We start from the raw sequence: 21,810 nt of genomic DNA, 5'->3' as shown, positions 1-21,810 counted from the left end.
TGAGGGTCAAAAAGAGTTGGAACGTGTTGCTGTAGGACGTTGTTGTGGGGCCATTGCAGTTCCATCTCCAGAAACTCACAGCCATAGGTTCTGCAGGCTGCAGCAGGCACTGCTCATCAGCATGCCAGTGTCCATCAGGACTGTGTCTCCAAGTGGCGAAGCTGAAGCAGATGGTTTTGGTAGCTCCAGTCTATTATAGGAGAAATAATATATATTACTTCATTTGTTTTATTTATTTGTTTGTTTGTTTATTTAGTCAGCAGTTTAGGTTTGAAAAAGGGTGGAGTGGAGGTGAGGAAGGGAGTATCAAAGCAGAGAGGCTATCTTAAATGCATTTAAATTAGGCTGATTGTAGTACCCTGGAATCTGTTCCTGGAAATGATGCTCTTTTTGATAACTAGTCAGTAAAATAAGGTATTAGGCAGCCTAGTCCAAAGATTCTGTCACTAAGTCACTATATGATCCTTTACAATTCTCTTTCTTACTCTAGGCCTTGTTTTTCTTATTTTTATGATGAAAAAGTTAGCTACTAAGAGTTCTAGATCTGAAAACAAGCCTAAGGAGGTGTGAGGTGGGAAAATATCTGTTCTACGTTGCTTGACTATTAAACTAGGGGCAGGAATGGAATTCCTTTTTAGTCCCTAAATTATAGTGACTGCTGTCTACTTGGAGTCACAGCTGAGTGATCAAACATGAACTAGCTAACGAGAAGCAGGCACTGGGAGCTTTCTCCTGAAAAACAATCACAGGACATGCTGGTCCTGAGAGAAGTTATTCCCTGTAAGACCTATTGTTTGAAGGAGGTGGGGGCGAATTTCATCAAAATGAACAGTGTGGATATTGTGATTTAGAAGATTTAGAGACTTTGTTCCCTGCTGTTAATTTCAAACCTTTCTTTAAAGGGATTCGCTTTAATGATTGGTGCAGTAGGATTCATTTAGAGAAAAAGCCCCATGTAACCACAATTAGAAGTTAAATGCCCAAGAGCAGAGCTGGTTGCTGGATAGACAGTGGCCTAATCAGTTGCTTTTCAGTACTTAGACCCTTCAGTGACCCCAAAGAGAGAATAGGCTTCTTGGTGAGCTTACTAGGCACTAGGCCAGAAGATTTGGGCTCCAAGCAGAAGAGGAGGGATGACCTGTAGAATCCATACCTCCTAATCTCCCTATCTATATCTCCTCTTTCCCTCAGTGCCCTTTAGTTTTAATTAAGATTGTGGAAACACAGTCAACTTGCCAGTCCTCTTAAAGTGACAGGCTGATAACATTTTCTGCTGGTCAGTCATGCTGGGTATGTGACTTTAGATTGTTCTCTTTGACGGTTTGGCTTTACTGGCTGCCTCATTGAAAGAATTCACTAGATTTGGTCCAGTTGGCTCTCTTTCAGTCAGGCAGCATCATTTAGCACGTACTATGTGTAAGCATTGTGCTGGAATGGAGCCAATACGTGAATAAGATGGTTTCTCCTCTCCAGGACCTTAGTCAAGTGAAACTTATGTATGCAGCTAGCATTGACCCAAAGAGGAATGAAATACAGTGTATAAAGGAGCAAGTAATTTGGGAGCATGTAAAGGAAAGAACAGTTGTTCCTGAATTGAGGAGAACAAGGAGAGCTTCTGAAGGGAGAAGGTGTTTGAGTCAGGTTATAAAGGGTGAACAGGAGTTCAGTAGGTTTAGGGCATTTTGGAGGCAGTCACAGCATGGGCAGAGGCACAGAGCCTGGAAAATGTCTGGCATGTTTGGAGAAAGAGCTCCTGAGATAGAAGATGTTTTAGAGGAAGAGCTGGAAATGAGGCTCGAAAAAAAGATCGATGGTTGGGTCTTAAAGAACCTTAACTGTTCTGCCAAAGAATTTGGATTTTATTCTGCACGGAATTAGCTGTTGAATGTTTTTGATGTAAGGAATAACATGACTCAATCCATGTTACTTAAGGTCTTGGTCTATTTTTTAAGTGTAACGAATGGCTTAGATTACAGGGTGGACAGGTGGTGGTCCTGGTCCCTTGAGTATAAAGTTTGTCAGACATCTCACCTTTGGGCAGTAGATGTCTCATTTACATTTACTAAAATCCAAAAGCAAGAAAGGAGGAAGTGGTCAGCAGTGTCCCTTTAGACTGAGTCCTGCTCCCCGCCCCTGCCACTTGCAAAGATGAAGGTTTTCTTAGGGTATATACATTATGTACAGTTTTCTTGCTAGTGGGTTGCCTCTACTGCTAATCCTTTGAGGATAAAATTTCTCATACATGTAGACTTCTGATTATACAGTGGAAACTAAAAACATTTTTGAACCGGATTGAAAAATAGTATACGTTCACTGTAGGAAATAAGTAAAATACAGAAAAGTATAAAGAAGAAAGCTAAAATCATCCATAATCCCACAGTCTGGAGAAAATGACTTATTTCCATCTTAGTATTTCCTTTCAATATTTTGTGCGCCTACGCATATTTCTGTTTTGCATAGTCTGGATCATACATTAACTACAACTTTGTTTTCTGCTTTTTCCCATTTACCATTGTTTTCATTATATAAATTTCACAAATATTTATAATGTTGCTGAAACTATAACTATTTCTAATGTCTACATAATTGAGATTTTTATAGTGCTTTCAGTTGTTTCTATTTTAAACAATACTGTAATACTTTTATACAAATTATAACAAATAAGTCCCCTGTACTTTACCCTTTATCCTAATCCTACTCTGCAGAGGTAACCATTATTTATTATTTATTCATAGTTTTAAATTAGTAATTATTATTGGTTTCTGGTGTATCTTTGAGCATTATGCATAAATTTTTGTCAGTATTTCTAGTTACTTACTTATGTAAGTCTGTGAGTAGATTACTGAGTGAAACAATGTGAATTATGTTTTTTCCTGATTGCATATCATGGTAGTTTAGAAAACAAGAAAAATAAGGTTTAAAGGGAGAAAGTAAAAGTGACCCATAAGTCCACAACTCAGAAATAGACAATATTTGGTATACTTCCTTAGAAATTTACATACATTCACACTCATAAGTATGCAGTTGTGTGTGTGTATGTACTTTAAAAAATAAATTGGGTTCAGAGAAGAGGAAAAATGGTGTAGATGGTAGAGGCTCTGTTCATCCCTCTGGCAACCAAGTCAAAGTTGTGACAGAAACAAGGAGCAGACAGCAAGGAAATATCACCTGGGATCTAGATGAACAAGCCATACAACTAGGGAGGAACCTAAGAAATCACGCTGCAATGGCAGAAGAGTAGGACAGGGTGAGGATGCAAGGCTGCCCAGTACTAAGCGGTTGTGTGGGACAGAAGCTGTGGTGCAGCAGCGGCAGCTGCAGACGCCTCTTAAAGGGGCCACATCCACAAGCAGACTTTTGCGGTGACAGACCTGCTTGCTCTGAGCACCAGTGCCCATTGAGCTGTGCAGGGACATACAGGGGGACACTGAGTTGTTGGAGTGAGGGCCAAGGCAAGACTCGCTATGTACAGAAGTGCTGGCAGTATCCATTGTTCCTCTCTTGAGCCCCACCTCCTCTCCATGTATGGATCTCAGCGCTGCCATAGTGGAAAGAGACGTTATCAAACTGGATAACAGACATTGCTGTACCTAGAGGATTCTCTGAGACTCTACCTCCCCCAACTCACGGCCCCACCCAAGCCACATCCAGGTATATCCTCAGCGAGTCAGGTGCTCTTTGCTGAACAGTGCGTCTAAACTCACACTGGAGGCAGCTGGCCTCAGTTTCTGTTGTGGCCTTTTGAGGCAATTATAAGCACAATATCTGTGGATTGCTTGCTGAGTCTTGATAGGTGGCCCTGGAGGGGCACAGGCTGGGGCTAAACTTGGCCTGCAGCTGAACCCCTCTGAGGATTGTGCCACTGAACACCTACTACACAAAGCCGTACTAATAAGACAGGGAGACTTAGGAGCTTTGCTTAGTACATAGAAATAGACACGGAAAGTCAGCCAAAATGGGAAGACAAAGAAGCAGAAACCAAATGAGAGAATAGAACAGAGATCCAGAAATAATGGAGTCAAGCAATCTAACAGATACAGAGTTCAAAACACTGGTTATAAAGATGCTCAATGAACTTATGAGAAGCGTAGATGAATTCAGTGAGAACTTCAACAAAGAGATAAAAAACATAAAAATGGAAATGGAAATTATAAAAGGGAGACATTTAGAAACAAAGAACACATTTTCTGAGATGTGAAATTTATTAAATAGAATAAACAAAGTGAATAAAGAAGAGGATCAAATGACCTATATAGAGGATGGGAAAGCCAAGGACATTCAATCAGAATGGCAAGAAAAAAGAAGCCAAGACTATAATAATAATTTAAGGAGCCTGTGGGACACTATTAAAGGTAAAAATGCCTGTGTCATTGGGGTACCTGAAGGAAAACAAGATGTTGACCAGCTATTTGAAGAAATAATGATGGAAAACTTTCCTAACCTTGTGAAGGAAATAGACAAAACCCCAGGAAGCTCAGAGTCCTAAAAACCAGGAACCCAAAGAGGCCCATACCAAGACACATCATAATTAAAATGCGAAAGGTTAAATACAAAGAGAGAATCTTAAAAGCAGCAAGAGAAAAGCAGTTATCTACAAAGGAATATCCATAAGACTGGCAGCTGATTTCTCAAAAGAAACTATGCAGGACAGAAGGTCTTGGCACAAAATATTTGACGTGATGAAAACCCAGGATCTACAACCAAGAATACTTTATCCAGCAAAGCTAGCATTTAGAGTTGACGGACGGATAAAAAACTTTGCAGACAAAAATAAGCTAAAGGAATTCGTCAACACTAAGCCAGTATTACAGGACATGTTGGAGAGACTTCTTTAAGAAGAAAAAACGTATCAAAAGTAAGAATAAAGAATGGTAACAACTACATTTTTATCAACAAGTACCTCAAATGGAAAAGAATTAAGTGCTCCAGCTAAAAGATAGAGTGGATGAATAGATATGAAAACAAGGTCCCTACATATGCTGCCTATAAGAGACTCACTTCAGATTAAAAGACACACACAGACTAGAAGGAGATGGAAAAAGATACTGCCTTGATGGACCTAGAGGATATTGCACTGAATGAACAATGGGTTGGATAGAGAAAGACAAATATTGCCTGATTTCACAACATACATGTGGAATCTAAAGAACAAAATCAACAACAAAAATGGAAATAAACTCATAGATACAGAGAATATTTAGAGGGATACTAGATGGGAAGGGGGTTGTGGGGGACAAAAAGCAAAGGGATTATGAGGTACAAATGGATAGTTGCGGAATAGACATGGAGATTTAGAGTGTAGCATGGGGAAGATGGTTAATGTTGGAATAAATATGTAAGGGGGAAATGGGGTACTAGATTTAGTGGAGTGGTCACTTTGTGAGTTATGTGGATCTCTGATCAATATTCTATATAACTGAAACGTATATTATTGTATGCTAACTATAATTGAAAAAAAACTCATTGACTTGTACAATGTAAATACAAACAACTAATTGTGTATTATATTTCAATAAAGATGGGGGAAATAAATAAAATAAATAAATAAATAGAGTTCATACCATACTAAAGCTTTATATCCTGCTTTTTAAATTCGACATTTCAGTATTTCCTCATGTCATTAAAATTGTTGAAAATATGTTTAATAACTACATAAGGTTTCATCATATGGATGTATCATAATTAATTTGAGTTATTAGATATTTAGTTTTTTTCTAGTTCATAATAAAAAATAATTCTATTAATATATATATCTTTGTTTACATTTCAGATTATCTAAACTTTTATTGCTATGATTAAAATTCAGGGAACATGAATTTTGTTGTTTTAGTAATCTTTAAAATTTTTGGTAAAATATTCATAACAAAATTCACCATTTTAACCATTTTTAAGTGTTGAATTCACAATTTAATATAAATTCACAATTAAATGTACAATTCAGTGGCATTAAGTTTATTTACAATGTTGTGCAACCATCACTACTCTCCATATCCAGGACATTCTCATCATCCCAAACAGAAACTCTGTACCTATTAAACAATAATTCCCATTCCTCCCTGGTACCCTCTGTTCTTACTCTTCGTCTCTATGGGTTTGCCCATTCTAGGTACCTCATAAGTTGGGAGCATACAATTTTTTTCTTTTTGTGTCTGGCTTATTTCACTTAGCATAATATTTGAATATGAACATTTTTTAGGTTTTTGATATGTATTGCCAAATTTCTTTCCAGAGAACCACTTTCAGAATGCCTGCCTGTCTACAGCATGCTATCCTGAACAAGCCTGATCCCATCTGATCTCGGAAGCTAAGCAGGGTCGCGCCTGGTTAATACTTGGATGGGAGACCACCTAGGAAGACCAGGTGCTGTAGGCATAAAAATAAATAAATTAAAAAAATAAAATAAAATAAAAAAATAAGGGATTGTAAGCTGACAAGGCCCTTGCAATCTTTGAGGTCACCTAAGTGTTGCCTTGCCTAAAAAAAAATTTGAAAAATGAATGCCCGTCTATATAAAATAATATTGCATGTCAACTCTAATTGAAAAATAAAAATTAAGAAAAAAAATGCCTGCCTGCTTACTTGCATGAGAAAATACACTGTTCTTTCTTTGATTAATTTGTCATTCAAAATACTAGATTTATTTAACTTTCCTGGAGAGTATGATAAATTCTTTTGCATTATTGTATAAAATCAAAATTTGGGAGAGGATGGAAGGAGAAAACGGCAGGAGTGGGAAGGAGCCTGGTGGTGATGTCCACCTTCATGAAGCTCTATTTGCTAAAATGACCTTTGGAAGTGAAAGGAAAAAGGAAGGTTACCGTCGATTCCCCATTTATAAAATGGGGATGATGGTACCTTTGCCTTCTGCCCCATAGGAACTTAATGGCCCTAAAATACCCAGTAGAAATTAGTAATTTTTGTGGTCAGGATCTTCAGAAGGGTGCTGCCTTTTGCCACAGAGGTCAGGACCCTTGCTCTTAGCAGTTGGCTAGATATGCTGGAAATGTTCAGCTGCTTCTTAATGAATCTTCTGTCTACAAGCAAAAGGGAAGGAGACACCTGCATTATGTGTGTGTGTGAGGTGGGGTGGGGAGGGATGGTTGGCAGCAGACATAGTGGGGCTTACTTTAATTTCATATTATCATCGTAGTGTGTGAGTGGGAGTTACATTGCTCATCAAAGTCACTGAGGAACCATTAGTTTCCCATTAGTTGAAATTAAAGAGACAAGGAAGATGAAGAATAGCTTACTGGAAACCCTCTAGAGTAGTGTCCCAACCCAGAAGCAGGGGGAATGTCTTTTGATTTCACTTGAGTGTTTGTAGCTTTTTTCTTCGTTATTATATACCAGACCTGTACTGCATATAAATTTATTTAAAAATCAGCTGTACCGTCTAACATAGTCATACACTAGTCGAGTGGACAACAATTAATCTCCATTGAGAAACTTTTCTTTAGGTTTTAAATGTGAGTTTCTGTTTTATTTAGACTCAGTCAATATTTTAGGCTGTGCAGGCTGTATAGTCACAACTACTCACCTCTGGCATTGGTGAACAGAAGTAGCCATAGATAGTACATAAACGAATGGAGATGGCTGTGTTCCAGTAAAACTTGATTCACAAAATGTGGGCAGCTTGCCTGCAGGCCATAGTTTGTTGACCCCTGGGTAGTGGGAAAATATTAGATAGAAGGCCTAGCTTTCATGAGAAGTTACAAAACTTAGCTTTGACATCTACAACCTACTAGCAGTCACCTTAGCTTCTCTGAGTCCTCATGTTTAAAATCAAAATGGTAATATTTTCCATAAAAAATAAGAATGACCAGTTATACATATCGATATTTAACTTTTTTAGAAATCAGAAAAATATAAATTAAAACAATATATTGTTTCCTATGCTTTATATTGATAAAATAAAAATAATATCTATTGTTGGAAGGATGTAGAAACAGTAATTTTTATGCTTTGTTGCTGGGACTAAATTTGGTCCACCCTTTTGAATGGTAATTTGGGAGTATCTGTCAACTTTAACATGTACAGACTTCATCAATTCCAATTATTGGTATATATGCTAGAGTGATAATAGCTTTTATGTAAAATGAGGTGTGTACTGGTATTATAGATATAGCATTCTTTGTCATGACAAAACACTATGAACAACCTAAGTGTTCAGATATAGCAAAATGGAAAAACAAAGTTGTGGCGCAATTTCTACAGTATTTTTCTTGAGCTTTTAAAAGTATGAGGAGTCCATTATATACTAATATGGAAACATGTCAGAGAAATTTTTAAGTGGAAAAGGCATGTTGCAGAACCAATTATACAGTATGATTACAGGTATGTAGACCAAACACACACACTCTTTGTGTCTTTCTCTGTATACACATGTATATACATAATACATGTATATACACATATATGTGTATATACGTGTATGTGTGTATACATGCTTAGGAAAAGTCTGAAAAGTTATACAGCAAACTTAAAACAGTGGTTCCTCTGAGGAGGGATGTACCATTGGCAAATGTTTGTTAAGGTTTAATGAATGGGGAGTTTTTCATTTTATTCTATATACTTATGTATTATATTGTTTCATAGTGATAATGAATTCTTCTCTTTTCCACTTCTTTAGATAGCTGGTGGGCCTATGTGTACTTGCCAGGGTCAGGAGTGTGACAAAGTAGGATTAAATCCCCAAGCCAGCTCTGCCCACATCAATTGAGTTGGAAGCAGCTGCTGAGACCAGAACAAGGAGCACAACATGTATGGGAGGGTGGGCAGGCATTGTTTGCAGATGGCTGGGAGAGGCAGCCAAGACAAGCCAATTCTAATTTACCAACAGTAACTATCACATGTCATGTCTTAACATTCTCCAAATTGCTTTGCCCCCCATTGTCACACTGGGCCCTGAGGAGAATTCTGTGAGCAAGCGAGGCAGGGATGATGATAAGAAAGGAAGCAATGAAGACATGGGACAACAAGGAAAGTGTATGTGTAGAAATAGTTTTTTTCTTTTGTTTAAAAAGAAACATGTACAAGGATATTCATTATAGCATTGTTTGAAATGGTAACAGATTGAAAATAGTCGTGTGCATCAATAAGAAAATATGAACACATTACAGTATATCCTTTATATGAACTGTTACATAGTTTTTTAAAAGTATGACTTAGAAAGTTATTGACACTTATGGGGGATGTTCATGATTAAGTGAGAAAAATAAGTTGAAGAGCAATGTTAAAGTATAAACCTAGTTTAAATATAGAAAACAAAAAATCCTCTTAAATTTAAAGATATATTTGCTTATGTTTTGGGGGGCATGGAAAAATTCGTTAATATTTCTTGGGAGAGGACTTGGAGGGGAATGGAAAGGGACTGAGATTATTAATTTTGTTCTTTATCTAACTTTTGTATCGCTTCATTCATTTTAGAGGACAAGGAAAATAAACTTGTATAAGCAAGAAATAGAGTTTCCTAAACATTTTTTCATCTTAATTGATTTTTTAGAGGCGCTTTTAATTTTTTTAGAGTTAATGAAGTAAACAATTATGAAACAACAGTATAACAACCTGTAGGTTGTGGGGCTAATTTCACAGTATCTAGACAAAAAGGTAGGAACCCTCATTTAGCAGTTTGCAAAACTAAACCATCAAATTAATGAAATTTAAAGTCGTTTGTTGCAGAAGCATCTGAACTGTTAGATGAATTTAGCACCAATCCCACCTTTGTGTGCTGGCATCCAACTGTGATGAGCCTGTGCATATCAAGTTGGTGGAGGCCCTTTGTGCTGAACACCAAATCAACCTAATTAAGGTTGATGACAAGAAACTAGAGGAATGGGTAGGCTTCTGTAAAATCAACAGGGAACACCCTATAAAGTGGTTGGTTGCAGTTGTGTGGTGATTAAGGACTATGGCAAAGAGTCTCGGACCAAGGATGTCTTTGAGAAGTACTTCAGATGCAATGAACAAATAAACAAATGAACTTGGCTTTGTTTAAAAAAAAAAAAAAGAAAGAAACAGAACATTACCAATAGGCCCTTTCCAGTCTTTATTTCCTTGCCATTTTCTTTTTAAATGCAGTGAGTGTACATAGGGATAATGGCTCTGTTGGTTTATAATGAGTGGCTCATAGTTATCTTGGGTGAGTCTGCTGCAGAGAGCTCCAGCTTTGGAGCCAGAAGGTCAGAGTTGCATTGTGGTCCTGTTGTTTTTCAGTTATGTAATCTTAGGCAAGGTACTTTTCAGAACTTCATTTCTCTTTGATAAAATGAAAACATTAATGTCTACTTCAGAGAGCTGGTATGAACCTGTGAAATACTTTGTTAGATGAAAAACGCTGTCAGTGTGAGAAGCCATACACAAATGGTAGTCGTTTTTGGTGAGGGAGGTAGAATCTCAAGCAGGAGATAACATGAACCTAAAATAAGGAGAGAAAACGGAGAAGATTGTCTGATCCCAAAACCCATTCTCTTAACCATTTGTTTTGCCTCCTTTTTTTTGGTCGACATTGGCGTGGTCATTGGCTCTCTGTTAAATTTTCCCTAAGTGGAAATAATATAAAGGGCCTAAAAGGAATCCCAGAGATCTGGAGTTTCTCCCAAAGTTTCTCACTTCCTCTCTTAATGCTGGCGCCCCCTGGAGCTGTGCAAGGCAGAGGCTTTGGCAAAAGATTAACAAATTTCAATAACAAATAAATACTTCACATCTTTATAGGCCTAATAAACAAGCATGATCCTACCATAGACTCTCTTCTGATTATAGTCACACAGTGCCAAATGTGACCCAAATCTATATCTTTAGCCCCAAGTCATATTTTTTACTAGTTACTGGATTTTCCTAATTATATATATCCAGTAGATACCGCATGTCTAAAAACAAACTCTCAAATTGCTAGTGTAGCGTGATGGTTTAGATGATGGACTTTGGAGTGAGACAGACCTGGGTTTAAATTTTAATTCTGCTACTTATTAGCTTCATGGTCTTGGACAGGTTGCTGGAACATCTTGAAACCTCTTCTGTAAAAGAGGGTATTAATAGTACTTGCTTGATAGGTTAATACTGGTACTTAAGGAATGAAGTTATTTTGCTTTTTTTTACACACGAGTTTATTTACCCATCAAGCTAGGAAATTTAGAGGTGTTTCTAGAATCTTTCTTATAAGTAATTATCAGGGCCTGTCATAAGTAATTCTCAAAGCTGTTGCTTCCTCTGTTTATCATCGCCTTACTTCAGACATATATCACACTGCTTGCTTGGAACAAACAATGGTTTTACACTGCATTCTGCAAAGCTTAATAGAACTACAGAACTGACTTAGGGACCAGATGGAAGCAGAGGTGACAGGGCTCCAAACATTCTTTCTTCAAACCATCTACTTTTACCTTTGTGCTGGGTTCTATATAAAGATTGCATGTGAAGAGGGTTCACTCTTAAAATGTAATTTGAAACCTTTCTGTGTGTCAGTCATTGTTCTAAGTTCTAAGAATTCAATGATGAGCACAGTGTGTTATTGAATGGAACACATGGTAGTAGGAAAAATAAATTAATGAAATACAAAAAGGTGTAATGAGAAACTATGAGTCTTATGACGGAAAGGAATATGGTGCTAATTAGTAGGAACTTGACCTAATCTAGGTGGTAAGGAAGAGTTTACATGAGGAGGTAACATTTGAGCCGAGATATGAAGGATAAATTAGAATTAACTAGGTGAAGAGTTAGGACAAGAAAGGTTCTGGTAGAAGGAAGAGAATGGACAACACTAGACCATATGTGGATATAACTTTCTATTAATGAACTTTCAGCCTCTAATAGCAGCTAGCATTTATCTCTGTACAGGTATTGTGCTAAGCACTTTACACATACCATCTTGTTAATTCCTTGTAATGACTCTCTGAGAAAGTACTATTATTGTTCCCATTTTGCAGATGGGAAAACTGGGAACACAGAGAGGTTAAATAATTTGACCAAGGTTGCACAGCTAGTAAGCTATAGAGCCAGGATTTTAATTGGGCAGTCTAACTCTAGACCCCATGCTCTTAGCCATTATGCTATGTTGCCTTCCTTGTGTTTCTTACTATTCCAGCCTGAACTTTGTATAGACTGGAACATAGATCTTATCTATATTATTCCCCTTTACACCTTCCCCTTAGAAACCCTTTTTTCCGTCACCTACAGGATAAAATCTGAATTCCTTAGCATGATGTAAGTGCCTCACAATTTAGCACTACTTATCCTCAACAACTGCTACACCTTCCTAAAACTACATGCCCACCGCTCAAATGTAATAAGCACTGTCCTTGCATGTGCTGTTCTCTCTGCCTAGAATGCTCTTTCTATTTCTCTTTGGGTGAAACCCTATTCATCTTACTCAAGCTTTACGTACTCAGCCTAAGTGTTACTTCCTTGGTAAAGTTTTCCTCATCATGCCCTCCTGAGTTAATTAGTTCCTCACAGTACCTCAAAAACAGTAACTTCTCCAGGGTTCCTGTTCGGAAGTCTTTTCACCAAAGCAAGAATCCTGGAGGTCTTTTCCACTCCCCACCTTTCCCACACCCTCGCATCCTAAGAGCTTTGAGTCTACCTCTGCAATGCCTTTCAGATCTACCTTCCTTTTTAGTTCCTACTGCCCCTGTCCTGGCTGCAGCAGTTTTCTCTCTGCCACTACAAATGCCATCTAGCTCTGCGTTCTGTCTCTGGACTCAATGTTGTGCCAGACTCATCTTTTAAAAAAGTGCACACACAAGTATGCCATTCTCCTGCTCAGGATGCTACAGTACTTCCCAGTGCTCTTAAGTAAGTCACTACTGGTCTCCAGTAGCTTTTTCAATGTTCTCTCACCTTCCTTTCAACCCAAGTTCGTGTTCTTTGGCCTCATGTTAGGATGAATTATAAGTATGTTTGTTTCTCCACAGGGTAATAAGCCTGTCTAATTCATCTGAGTCCCCAACACAGTATCTACAGGTGTTTATTTCCTGTCTATTATTGAATGACCCTGATTAAATTTTATTAGTTCTAAATAAAGAGTAACATACATGTTATTTGTATTGCAAATAGTGTTTTTAAAATAAAAGTTTGGTCCAAAAGGGGGAAAATTTCAGTTGTTAGGAAAATTGCTTGTGAGGAATTTCATACTTCTCAATGATGCCAGATACGTGGAATGTTATTTTAACTAGCACTGTTCAGTTTACTTAGCATCTTTGAAAATGGGAGAAAATGACATTTGCCCTGTTCATTTCATGAGCTGTGGCAGAAACAATTTGAACAAGGAATGTGTAAGAGCTTTATATGCAAAGGACTATACTAATGAGAAGAGTATAGGATATGGCTGAGGTGTGTTGGAGAGAACACTGGATTTAGAAAACTCTGCAGCCTTGGCAGTTAACCTTGAGGCAGGTATCTTCTTTTTTCTGAGCCTTAGGTTCCTAGTCTAAAAAATTGTGATAAACATGCTTGCCTCTTGGGATTAATTGAGATGTGAAACATAGCCTTCCTTAAATTCTTGAAATCTATTCAGATGTTAGTGGGTTTTTTTTTTTTAATCATAGCCATATTAGACACCATTCCATTTATTTTACTTATTAGTAACATGCTGACAAATTTGGTTCTTGAGTCAATCTAGCATCTTATTTAGAAACCTAACCCCTATTAATATTTGTTTGTTAATTTCTGTCAGTGGCATCCTGGTGTGGTAGAAGAAGTGGATTTGGAACTAGAAAGACAGAGGGGTCTCAGTGATGTATAGGAGGTGGAAATATAGAAGATAAAGCAGAGGGGAGGGGAGGAAGGAGGTGGGGAGGTGGGGAGACATCTTCTGAGTTTCTTAGCTACTTAAAGCCTATTTGAAACAAACCAGATCTGGGGCAAAGCCCTCTGTTCTCCAAGCTTATGATTTAAAATCACAGGTTGTCTCAAATTGGCAGACCTTGCTCAGGCATACAAGTAAGTTGTAAAACTTGTCTCAGGAAGGAGATAGCAAATCTTAAGCAGAGTCATCACATGTGTTCTATCATGGTTGTAGGGTGGGACTGCATGACCGTTAAGGTCTCTTTCAACCTTGAGATTCTGTGATTTGTTGACCAGGTGTAGAAAGCTGCTTTTCTTTAGGCTTTTTAAACCAATATAATTATTATTTGCATTTTATCTGTAGCTTTTATTTATTTATTTTATTTATTAGCTTAAATAACAGAAATTTTATTCTAACAGTTCTGGAGGCAAGAAGTCCAAAGTCAAGATGCCATCAGGACTGATTTATTGAGAAGCCTCTTTTTCTGGCTTATAGAAGGTCACCTTCTCATTTTGCCATAAGGTCACTTTCTCATTTTGTCCTCACATGGCAGTCTTCTCTTTGCATACATGGGGAGAAGGAGGGAGAGATAGCAAGAGATAGAGAGATATCCGTGGCTTTTATTTATGAAACCTTCCTTATAAATGTCTTGAGTATAGCACCAATCACCTTTTATTGTACCCCATGTAAATTTGGTACTAGCCAGTTTCCAAGGACCTCCTCCTTTCATCAGGATTAAAGAAGCAGCCACCTGTGCCTCAGTTTGTAGATAAGGCACCATAGGGTAACACAAAGTGCCAGTTTCTAGGAGACTTGCTATTTTTTTTTTTTTTTTTTTTTTGGAACGCAAACCTGAACTGGTGAAGTTTTGACCAGATTCCGAGGAGATTATTTTATTGCAAGACTTTTGTTGCTGTTGTTGGGAATGGTCTCCTAGAGAAAGATCATGGAGATTTTTTTGGGAGGAGTAAAGAATCAAGAGAAATTTTTGGAAGTACTTTAGGTATTATCTAACCCAGTCCTCTTCTTTTACTGAAACCCAAGCTAGGGCAAGTGACTTGCCTAAAGCCACAAATTTAGTAAGCAATAGAACTTACCTCCAGGGGCTTCTAACACCAAATCTAGTGTTTTCTACCATTAGCAAGGCTGTCTCCAAGAGTTGCAAATCTTTACATTAAATTGTCCCCCTTCAGTTTCTTTTACCTTTCTCATCATCATTTCTGTACTTTTGAGCAAATATTGTGCTAGACATGTTGACTGTAGGGACAGAGCCATATATTCTTCTGTGACAGTGAAACAGGGTAAACTTGTTCTTAGGTTCTCCCTCAAGACCTTCTTGAGGGAGAAGTGAATAGGGCTTTTTGGATGTTATAATGAATCCTCTCTGGGTTTTGATTTGCCCTCTGCTTTTCTCCCCAGGAAGCTGCAGGCTTACCAGCACTGCCTCATTATGTAGTCACTACCCTCTGGAGAGGGAGAATGAGGCCTGATAAATAAGCTCTAGGTCAGGCTTCTGAAACAGTCCTTCCCTCCAGCCACTGGCTTTTCCTCCACCGTCTTTCTCCATGTCTTCTCACCCTTGAGATATGTCCAGTACCCCTTCTAGTAGAATACTCTTTTTTCATGCTTTCTGCTTCAGAGGAGTTTTGGTCCTTCAGTGTTTGTAAAACACTTGCATCTTCAGAAAAAATTCTTAGTGGTTACTTTTGAAATTAGAACTGTTTGGTTGTTTTGATTCAAAAGTTGATTTTTATGAAGAGGTAGAGGTACAAAGCTGCTTTGAACCACTGATAATGTGCTAGCTTTTATTCATATATTCAACGATTGTTTTTTAAGAGCAGTAGAGAATAATGTAGAGATCAGATTGACAACTCACTACTTATGTGACTCAATTCCTGAACCTCAGATTTCCTTGTCTTTAAAATAGAAATAAAGCTACCTTGTAGATAGTCCTGAGGATTAGATGAGACTCTGGAGACAGACTCAATTGGGCTCGAATTTTGGCTCCAACACTTACTAGCTGTGTGACCTAAGGTAAATTATTTAATCTAATTCTCAGTTTTATTTTCTGTAAAATAGGGATAATCATAGTATTTGGGTTATTGTGTCATCGGGTTATTGTATTAAACAAAATAAAGCATGGTAGTGTTTAGCCTAGTACCTGATGCATACTAAGTGCTTATTAAGTGTTAGCTATTAATTATAACAATAATAGCAACAGGAATAATAATAGTCTTTAGGTGTTTATTAAGCTAAGCAGAAGAAAGCATTGTATAGGGCAGTGGATCCATAAGAGGGTTTTTCCTTCCAACTTTTTTTTCCAAGAGGGCATAGGACTGAGAGAGGCTCTCATTGGGCTCTAGCCTACAGCTTCCTGTAGCAAGTTTCCCTTCCAGGCTAGGTAGGCTGAGGTAGGAGGTTCAGAGACTTAAGAGGACAGTGAGAAGACCAGTCCGGCAGGGTGGAGGGTTTGGGTAAGGGCATAAACGACTCTATAAGGTAAAACTGGGGGCCAGGTCATGCAGCACCTTAAATGTCTGGCACATTATTTGTATTAGAACCACCCCACTTCTGGTCCATCTCGGGAATTGGTCTCTCCCAGTCTTTTCTTTAAACTTTATAAAATGGTAATATGCATTAAAAACTATACATTTACATTTTAAACAAGAATAATAAACATCCATGCACCTACTACCCTGCTCAGGAGAGGTACTATTCCCAGACCCTTTGAAACACACTGTGTGCTCCACATCCATCACCAACGCCCTCCAACGTCTATCTGAACACTATCCTGAATTTTGTTAGTCATTTTTCCTTCCCTTCCCTTCTCTTCCCTTCCCTTCCCTTCCTTGCCTCCCTTCCCCTCCCCTCCTTTCTTTCCTTCCCTCCCCACCCCTATAAAAAGGGTTTTAGTACTCCTGTCCCAGTCTTTCAGGGACAATGAGCCTGGGCTGTAGAATCAGGCAGGAGCCATGTGGCCTGCCTGCTGTCAGGCTAGGCTGGGAGGAGGGGTGTGGAAGTTCTGCTGCTGCCACAGGAGGGGAATGGTTGGCGGCATTGTGGTGGGGGAGGGAGAGGCTGGAGAAACTGGCCTGGCTTCTCGAGCTGTCCCGAAGAGAAGGCACAGAAGCTTGAACCTTGGCAACTTTGGTGCAGAGGTTCCAGAGGAGAATTCAGCCCCTCTGAGGCTGCACAGCTGGAAGCTGTTGCCTTGAGTTTAGAGCCAAGGGGGGGGGGTGGGGGGTGGAGTGGAAGCCCCTTGTATTCTTTCTTTTGAGAAACAGTATCAATTCTTTCTCGTGGTGGGGAACTTCAGGGCTGACACAATGCCAGATGTGGCCAGGAGGATATTTTAGCAGGCCTTCCTCCTATTTTCACCTCATACATTTTCTGGAGTGTCGATTGCGCCAGTGGTTAAATTATGTTTGCCACTTTGCTTTTTTATAAAAGCTTTGATTTTTGCTTTGCCTTTGCCTTTGCTTTCATGGTGTTTCTTTCTGCGAGTGATACTGTAGAAATAAGCTACAGGGCCTGCGAGAAGATGTGGGGCCATGCAAGGTCTCTGCAGCAATGGGCCTTGGTCTCACCCTCTCCACAGTACCCCCACCACTCACCACAATCATTCTCTGGTGGACAGAAGATTGAATTTGGAAACCTGCCGTCCAGATGTAGTTCAGTGGAACAGATTCAAGGAACCCTAGTGTGCTAAGTACTATGGGGGATCATAGAGAAGGAGATGGAACTGGTATGCCCTTGAAGAATTTGACAAGACTTCCATGCATATACAGTTAAGGCAGTACAAGTGCCAAATGGAGAATGTAGACACATTTTTCCCATCATGGTTATTAAAAATAAGTTCAAACATGAAAGAAACATATAGTATAGAAAGTCCTCCACAATTTAACTCTTCCCCAAGATAACCACTGTTAATCTGTTAAGAAATATTTGAGGAGTTGAAATTTAGCCAGATTTTAAAGTAAAATTCAAAAATGTAAACTGATGGAAGGAAATCAAGCATCCTGAGGATCCAATCTCCTGCTCCAGGAAGGAGCACCTCCACTAGCTTCCCCAACAAATGGTGAGCCAACTTCTGTTTGGGACACCCTGGTGACAAGGGGCCAAAATGCCCAACTAGGAAATTAACCTTTGTTAAGCACCATGTTGTACCTTATGTGCTAGCTAATGTGATGGGCACCTTTCAGATGTTACTGAATTAATCCTTATCACAACGTTATAAAATAAATATCTTTATCCTTTTACAAATAGAGATAATGAAGCTCAGAGATTACCTGCCAGGGTCACATAGCAGCAAATGGTATAAAGTTCTGTCATTAACTAGTTGTGTGATCTTGGGTGAATTATTTCATCTCTGTGGCTGTTTCCTCATCTATAAAGTTGAATGACAATATAGTATCTACTTCACTAAGGGAGTTTTTCAGATTAATGAGTCATACACATTTGGCCAGGGCCTAGCACATGGTATCCACTCAGGAACCATTAGTTACTGTTTATTTTACCTGTTTTCTCTCTTGTTCTCACATGATCCATATCATCTCCCCACTTAATTCTGTATGTGGCCTTCCTGTCCTCCTAGCCATCCCTCACACTTTCTTCTCCTTTACAGTTTCTCCATCTGCTTCCAGTCATTCTCTTCTCTTCATCTTGTCTCCACAGTGTCTCTCATTCCCCTTCTTACCATTCTCTCTTACCTTATCATTCTTCATGACCTCACTATCTGTCTCCTATCTGTTGTAGCAGCCTTCTGACCCTCCTCCCTGCTGCTCATCTCATTCATTTACATACCAGAATAACTTCTTAAAGTACAATTCTCATTGTACCACATCTCTGTGTTAAAAACAAAAAAACAAAATAAACATTTAAACATTTAAATTTTTGTTTGATTTCTTGGCTTAAAGTTCAAGATTCTCCAATTCTGACCCCAACTCACTCTTCAAGTTTGTTCCCCCACTACTTCCACACCTTCTCTCTGCTTTCCCTTCTTCCCCACTCCTCTCCATTTCCACCGAAAATCCTACCTGTGTGTTTGAAGATCCAAATTAAAATATCACTCTGTTTTCTGAGTTCTTCCCTACTTTCACCTGGTTAGAATTTTTATGTCTTTTTGTGGGAGTTAGCACATAGTGTCTTAAAATATAATTTTCGAGGCACATTTCATATGTCCTGTGGAATTATAACCTATCTCAGTGTAGATGCTGGGTTTAATTCATCTCTGTATATTCTACAATGTCTAATTACAGTGCCTTGCACATAGTAGGTGCTTAATGCATGTTTGTGGTGCAAGAGAAAGATGAGGGGGTTCCTGGTAACTGGTGGATTTGTCTCGTCTTGCCGATGGTCACTGTTCAGTTGGTGGAAACGTTGCGGTTTTGTTCTAAGAGCCAGACATCTCTTCTCTTTGGCTATGTAGAAGAGGCAGAGCCTGTTGGCTCTGCTGATGGGTCCCAGTGCCTGTGTCTGTTAAGGGGCTGCAGCCAGTGCCTGCCTTACTAGGTCCCGTGCCTTGGCCCCTCGGCCCCTCCCCACAAGTGCTCAGCGGAACAGGGGATTAGGTTCTGGCAGCACAGCTGGGATTTTGGCGGCCATTCCACAGTCGACAATAGCACGCAGCCACCCAGACAGGACAGCCCAGGCCTGCACTCCAGGGCCACAGTTTGCCTGGGCTTCTTGTTTGGGTGGCCGAGGGGGAGGAGTGCAACATCCTGGCCTTGCCACGCAGAAGGTACGGGCTAGAGAGAGTCCCTCGGGGAATGTGCTTGGGGGTGGCCATGTCCCAGGGCAGGCAGCACCCACAGGAGGAGGCAGGCGCTTTGTGTGTGAGCTGCATGTGTATGTTTAAAGACATTGCCCGCCCTGGAGCCGGCAGGAAGCTGCCCCCGTTTAAAAGGGCCTGCGTCTGGCTCGTCTGGCTCACTCTCCAAAGCCTCTGTTCCCGGGTCTTTCTCCCTGCCCTGCTTGCCGCCAGGCTGGGGCTGATCTAATCAGGGCAGCCCGTGGCCTGCCCTTCCGTTGCTTGCCAGAGAGATGGACTGGCTGTCACTGCAGTCTTAAGAGGCAAAGGGGGAGTGTCCGGGTGGTATCAGGTTTGTCAGGCAGGCCGCTGTGAGTGTGTTTTGTGTGTTTATGTCACAGTTTGCCTTGGCTCTTGCCACTGTTGCAGTTCAGTGTTTTTGTCTGCTGGCTGGTGGCCCCCCACCCCCCTGCATGCGTCCCATTCTCTTGTTTGTGCGCCAAGCCTCGCTGCCCCCTCCTCTCCAGTGTGCCCCCTCCCTCCTTGCCCCCTGACTGCTACCCCTCCCCCCTTGCTGAGAGTTCCCTGCTTCCCTGTGGCTCCCAGATCGCGGAAGCTTGCTGTGCCTTTAAAGAAAGCAGACTCCTGGCTGTGACGCACTTCTGGCTGTCAGCCAGGAAGATCGCTCCTGCCAGGCTGACTGAGAAGAAAACCAACAACTTTTCTTTTGTGTGTGGGGTTACTTTCCACTAGCCCCCCCTTCCTCCTCTCCTTTCAAGATTTAAATGCTAATGGCGGATTAAAACCTGTAAATACGTTTGGCTTTAGGAATCTGGTAAGGCCCTCCTGCACTGAGACTTTCTCTCCTCACTCTTTCTTGGGGGTTTTTGTTCGAACATGGACGTGGGGGTGCGGTGCAGTCTCCCCCATCACCTCCCTTTCCTGCGCCATCCTTAAAGGGGAGGGAGAAGAGAGGGAGAGCAAGTAAACACTCAGAAGCAGGCGTTGGGAGCAGAGCTTGCCAACATCCGGGAGTTGGCGCCTTTCAGAGCACAGGGTTGCTTTCTTTCCCCCTCGCGTAGATGTCAGCGCGTTTTTGTTCAGAGGGGGAAGGCGTGTGCGCCTGCACGTTGAGCTGTAGAGACAGCTCAGGAGAGCTTCTCCATTCCCAAGTGAGGCCTAGGTGTGTACGCAGTGATGGGGAGTGAAAAAGATTTATTTTTCAGCTGGTAGGGACCAGGGTGTGTGAATATAGTAGTGGGGGCAGGTGCTGATGAACTGCTGGAGTGGGCGCGGGTGTGTGCGTGCTGTGCAGTATATGTATATGGCTGTAGGCCCAGGCCTGGTTCGATTGCATCCCTTTCGACCACATACTTTTCTGATCCGGACCCTACAGAGCTTGGGGGAGGGCAGATATCAGCAAGCCGCTTTTGAAGAAGCAAGGGCAATCTTGGTTTCCCTTGCAGTCTCTCCCTGTTCCTCACCAGGGCCTCGGGGACTCTGGGGACTCTGGGGACTCTGGGCTACACAGAGCGGGTGGTCTGTGTGAAGAGGGGGAGGCCTGAGCCCAGAGCATACATCCAGCAAGCTGGTTACCCTGATCTCAGGAGTACAGAGAAACCTTTTGGACTTGGACGAGGCAGCCTACTCAGGACTCCCCAGGAATTAAAAAGGATTGTGTTTTTCCCTCCTTGGCTTCCCTTGCAGCTGCTGGTCCTTGGGCCTTTTGCCATCTCCAAGCCAGCAAGCTGTTTGCTCTTCTGTTCTTTATGATAAATTAGCCTATGGCCACATAGCTTGGCTTTTTCTGGGCCTTTCTGGTATAAACTACCAGGTGAGGTGTGGGCACTTGATTGCCTGTGCCACCCAACTTATCCCTCCCAGAGTCAGAATCAGAGGAGTTCTAAGATCAGGGTGTCCACTCTTTAGATGTGGGCATCTCTCAGATGGTGGGAGTATCTCTTTTAGAAAGGTGTACAGAGCATGGAATTACTATGGCTGCAAGCGGCAGGCTGTCAGGGTAAGTGGTGGTAAATCTTGCCACTAAGCATGGGTACACAGGTGGTATAGCCATTTCCCTTATGAGCTGTGAGCCTTTGGAACCTTGAGATAGAGAGGGGACGGGCCTTGAGGAAGGACCCCTTTGATTTGGGAGTTTATGTGGGCTTTGGGCCCTGGAATTCTGGAAGTGGGAATTAGCATCTAAGAGAATGAGGGTTCAGCGGAGGCATGAACTGAGCGATCAGTACAGTTTTGCAGCTTTCTGGGACCAAAGGTCACT

The 21,810-nt window shown here is 40.6% G+C and overlaps 1 protein-coding gene and 1 pseudogene across 7 annotated transcripts in view; both read left to right on the top strand.

Annotated features, from left to right (window-relative positions):
* NUMA1 (nuclear mitotic apparatus protein 1) overlaps positions 1-21,810 on the top strand; it is a 64,833-nt gene that overhangs the window by 9,909 nt on the left and 33,114 nt on the right. For 2 of the 7 annotated variants that reach the window (XM_039847933.1, XM_039847932.1), the window contains exon 1: positions 20,129-20,364. The exons of 2 other annotated variants lie outside the window; for them this stretch is intronic. The gene's annotated coding sequence lies outside the window, so the exon portion shown is untranslated. Of the gene's footprint in view, positions 1-19,386; positions 19,521-20,123; positions 20,365-20,564; positions 20,713-21,810 lie in introns of those variants that run through there. 3 more of the 7 variants (XM_039847930.1, XM_039847927.1, XM_039847931.1) reach the window with 3 other exon arrangements.
* Positions 6,255-6,372, top strand: LOC120590603 (uncharacterized; annotated as a pseudogene).

The sequence above is a fragment of the Pteropus medius genome, unplaced genomic scaffold, assembly GCF_902729225.1.
Source record: "Pteropus medius unplaced genomic scaffold, Ma_sr-lr_union100, whole genome shotgun sequence".
Lineage (NCBI taxonomy): Eukaryota > Metazoa > Chordata > Mammalia > Chiroptera > Pteropodidae > Pteropus > Pteropus medius.
The sequence above is the reverse complement of the archived record's forward strand: the minus strand, read 5'-3'. Positions and strand labels throughout refer to the sequence as shown.